A 5,265-nucleotide genomic window follows, 5' to 3' on the forward strand; every position below is an offset into this window, starting at 1 on the left:
CGCCTGAGGATATGTTTCCATTGATTTTTAGAGAATGTGAAAGAGAAAGGGAAAGACAGAGAGAAACATCAAAATGAGAGGAACACTTTGATTGGTTGCCACCTGCATGAGCCCTGACCTGGGCCCCAGCCAGGGAGGAGCCTGCAACCTAGGTACATGCCCTTGGTCAGAATTGAACCCAGACCTGCCATCCAAAGGCCAAGGCATTATCCACTGAGCCAAAGTGGCTAGGACTGGATATGACATTTCTTAGCCCTTCAGCAGTAGACCTTCGTTTTTTTCACCAGGAGTGTGGTGAAAAACTCTAGATCACCTTTTTGGATTCTTATTACCCAAGTTACTAAGAATATTACCAGTGGCATACAGGGAACTTAGCCAATGAGTGGTCAGAAAAGGTGTTTCCTCTGTAGTTCACACCAATTGCCGGCTTGCCCCCTCTGCCCCCGGCCCAGACCTGATGCCTCTGGTCCAGGCTTCAGGCTTGGGCAGGGGACCTCCAGACCCCTCTGATTGACAACTCCGCCCCCGCCCAGGCCTGATGCCTCGGCCAGAGGTGTTGACTTCCATCACCCTCCAATCGCCGGATTGCCAGAGGTGTCAGGCCTGGGCAAGGGACCCCCATCTCTCCCCATCGCCAACTTCTAGGTAGCTTCTGGGGCTTCTGGGGCCGGGGGCAGCAGGCAGGTGGCTTCTGCGGTGGCACACGGGGCCTGGATGGCAGCTGGCAGCTGCGCTGTCCCACCCTGCCAGCACTATGTAAATTAGCCGCCATCTTTGTTTGCGGTTAATTTGCATATTGCGCTGATTAGCCAATGGGAGGCTTAGTGAAGGTATGGTCAATTACTATGTTTGTCTATTATTAGATAGGATATGCATAGCTCATGGACACAGACAATAGTGTGGTGAAGGCTTGGAAGGGGCAGGTGAGGGGTGGAGAAGCCCAATGGGGAAAAAAACAACAAAGGGGACATCTGAATACTTTCAACAATAAAGGTAAATTTTTAAAAAGTGGTTTATAGCTTTAATAATAATATTAAAGATAATATTTTTAAAAAAGAAAGAAGCCAGACACAAAAAGTCATTTATTGTATGATTCCATTTATATAAAATATTAAGACTAGGTAAATCTCTAGAGACAGAATACAAATTGGTGGTTGCCAGGGCTTCAGGGAGAGGGGCTAGGGAGCAACTGCTTAGAGTTTATGGATCTGAGCTGCCTGTCATTACTTGAGCCAATTTAGCAGAGACAGGGTTGAATCATATATGAGCATTTATTCCAATAATGCCAGCAGTATGGGAGAGCAGCAGGTCATCCACGAAAATCTGCTCTGCACCCCACCATAAGCCAGCTGCTTATATTGGGTAGGAGGACAAAGATTACATGAGGAAGTAGGCAAAAGGGATAAGAATAGATATGCAAAATGGGAAGCTTACAGGTAATGTAAACTGGGGGTTTGCAAAGGCCTGAGGGTATGCAAAGGGCTGGGGCCTTTCAAAGGGCTGGCACCTCTGGTTTCTGCAACAAAGGGGTGGAGAAGCCCAATGGGGAAAAAAACAACAAAGGGGACATCTGAATACTTTCAACAATAAAGGTAAATTTTTAAAAAGTGGTTTATAGCTTTAATAATAATATTAAAGATAATATTTTTAAAAAAGAAAGAAGCCAGACACAAAAAGTCATTTATTGTATGATTCCATTTATATAAAATATTAAGACTAGGTAAATCTCTAGAGACAGAATACAAATTGGTGGTTGCCAGGGCTTCAGGGAGAGGGGCTAGGGAGAGACTGCTTAGAAATTCAGCAGAGACAGGGTTGAATCATACATGAACATTTATTCCAATACTGCTGGCATTATGGGAGAGCAGCAGGTCATCCATGAAAATCTGCTCTGCACTTCACCATATGCCAGCTGCTTATATTGAGTAGAAGGACAGGACCTGGGGAAGTGGGCACAAGGGATGAGAATGGGTATGCAAAGTGGACAGTTTATAGGCAATGTGGACTGGGGGTTTGCAAAGGCCTGAGGGTATGCAAAGGGCTGGGGCCTTTCAAAGGGCTGGCACCTCTGGTTTCTGCAACAAGGTTGTTAATCTTTCCATGATAATAGGCAGCTCTGGGATGGGGAGGATGGGCAGCATTTCCAGGTGAGCTCCCAGGTCCCAAGTGCAACTCCCAGCAAGGTTAGAATGTGCTTTCCTTAATCAGAACAAAACAATCACATTTAACAGTTAACATTTAACAATCACATTTAATATTAATGATTAATATTTCTTATATTTATAGCTGGTCTCCAATATTCTATTTCTTCCCCAAACAGTTTCATTTGGGGGTGATGAATATGCTCTGCAACCAGACAAAGGTGATGGTTGCACAATATTGTAAGTTCACTAAATGCCAATGAATTGTTCCCTTTAAAATGGTTACTTTTATGTTATGGAAATTTTATCCCAATAAAAATGTTTTTTTTTAAATGGGAGGGGATCTGCAATGACTTGAAAATTCCACCAAACTTCTGGAAGCTGCTACATCAAGATTAATGAAGCTGATGGACACAAACAATAGTGTGGTGAAGGCCTGGGAGGGGCGGGTGTGGGTAAATGGGAAAAAAATGGGGGACATCTGTAATACTTCCTTTTTTTACTATAGCCTTATTGATTTCAGAGAGGAAGGGAGAGGGAGAGAGAGATAGAAACATCAATGATGAGAAAGAATCATTGATTGGCTGCCTCCTGCATGCCCGCTACTGGGGATGGAGACCACAGCCCTGGCATGTGCCCTTAACTGGAATCGAACCCCGGACCCTTCAGTCTGCAGGCTGACACTCTATCCACTGAGCCAAACCAGCTAGGGCTAATACATTCAACAATTAAAATAAATTAAAAAGAAAATAATAAAAATAAATTTTAAAAATGTTAAAAGACTGATGAAGCTGACAGTCTAGAATAGCTCCAAAGGGGACTTCAACTAAGGAAGGAACAAAATTAGCTTAGACAGTCTCCCAACTCAGAGACAGCAGGTCTGACAGAGGGCAGGAGTAAGAAGTGCTTAAAGCATAGAGATTAACAGAAGATTTCTATATGAACAGTACTCTTCCCCAGAAGGCTCAAAGCCAGTATTTAATGCAAGAACGAAAAAAAAAATAATAAGAGTTCTTCTGTAAAGAAATTAAATAAATTGTCTAGGGAGACTAGCAAAGCTGAAGTGGGTATTGAAACCACACAAAAAATCTCCCAATTATGACATTTGGAGAGCCCCCCAAAAAAGCTATCATCACACTTCCTCTTCATCTTAAAACAAAGTCTGCTAATCAATGTCTTGCCCATGTACACAGAGCAACCAGTCAGCCTCAGTCTTAAGTGCAACCAAACAACAGAGAAAGGCCAAACATTTGACGATGGTTTACAGGATGACAGAGAAATATCAAGAAAAACAACCAGCAAAATTGGCTCTGATGGAAAAAGATGATTAAGGTACAGAATAACTAAAAGAGGACAAGCAAAAGTATATTTTATTAATATCCTCACAAAGATTTGAGAAGATTTTGAATGTATAAAACAAAAACAAATTATTATGAAAAATGACAATAGAACATGAAAGATCACTTGGAAATTAAAACTACAGTTGCAAACTTAAAAATCCAATAAAATAATGTAAAAATCAAATTGAGAGAAACGTAAAAATGTAGAACTGAAATACAAAAAAGGATAACACCAAGTCCTGGCAAGAATGTGGATTGGTTCAAACTTTCACACATTGCATGTAGGCGTTGTTCATTGATACAACCACTTTAGAAAACTTTGTGGCAGTATTTACTAACGCTAAAGCTCAACACATGCCTATCCTATGAACCAGCAATTCTATTCCAATGAATATACCAAACAGATATGAGCACTTATAGTCACCAAAAGACATGTACCAGAATATTCATAGTAACATTATTCATAGTAATCTCAAACTGGAAACCATCCAAATTCCCTCAACAGTATCCAAAAATTTGGTCAGCAGACTGATATAGTCACCAAATACAATGCAATGCAGCGATAAGAAAGAATTATTGGAGGAGAACCAAGATGGCAGCATAGGTAAACACCTGTACTTGATGCCTCCCACAACCACATCAAATTTACAACTAAAATACATATCAACTCTCATCCAGAACCACTGGAAAGCTGGCTGAGTGGAAGTACTACAACTAGAGAGGTAAAGAAAAAAGCGCATTGAGACTGGTAGGAGGTGCGGAGGCATGGAATGGGCTGGCACCCGGGTGTGCCACTTTTTTAATCGGGAGGGAGATACTAGCTCCCTCTTATTCTGAGCTCCAGAGCCGGGTGAGTCATGGGGGGACCCAGACACATACAGGGAGAAACTGGACTGTCTGGCATCGGGGCAGGAACTGAGGACAGCTTTCTTCCAGACGGAGGTGCTTCCAACGGTCATTGTTTCTGTGCTGGGACCTCCCCGGTGCAGGGCTGACTGGCAGCCATTGCTGTTTGCTCTGCCCTGGAGATTCCCTTAGACCCCGCCCCACCCAATTTACAACCCTACCCAAGCTGTGCACAGCAGCTTTTGCATACAGAACATGAAAGATCACTTGGAAATTAAAACTAAAGTTGCAAAATTAAAAATCCAATAAAAGAATTTAAAAATCAAATTGAGAGAAATATAAAAAATGTATAACTGAAATACAAAAAAGGATAACACCAAGTGCTGGCAAGAATGTGGATTGGTTCAAACTTGGCCTGTCCTTTCTCAGTCTAAAACCTATCAAACAAGGTACAGCTGGGTCTGGGAGCCCCAAAGCTATTAAAATAAGGCCCAAGGCCACACCAGCACCAGCCTGCCTTGCTTCACAGCTAGTCCTCATCTGGTATCAGATTGGGGGCACTCCACAAAAGTGTCTGCTCCAGCCATGAACCTTCTCAGTTCCCTGAACATATCTAGTTCCTTTAGGGGGACCTTCTTCTATTTCCCACCTAAGGAGACCCTTTTTACCTTTACGGCCCTGTTCAAAGGCCCTCTTCTCTGAAGCTTTCTGCAGCCTCTCCTAGCAGTTCCTTCCTCTTCATGTCACCAAACCTCATTCTGCCTAGTTTCACACTCTGCAGTTCAGAGGTCGACATGGAAGGCGCACCCTCCCAGCCCTGAGTACTGTAGAGGGGAGTGTGCACTTGTGTACCTGTACCATCAAGGAGACTCACAGAGCAGGTATCTTATGACTTTAATCTGCTTTGTTGTGTATCGATCTCTGCCCTCTCCCTTTGG

The sequence above is a fragment of the Myotis davidii genome, unplaced genomic scaffold (genome assembly GCF_000327345.1).
Source record: "Myotis davidii unplaced genomic scaffold, ASM32734v1 scaffold691, whole genome shotgun sequence".
NCBI lineage: Eukaryota > Metazoa > Chordata > Mammalia > Chiroptera > Vespertilionidae > Myotis > Myotis davidii.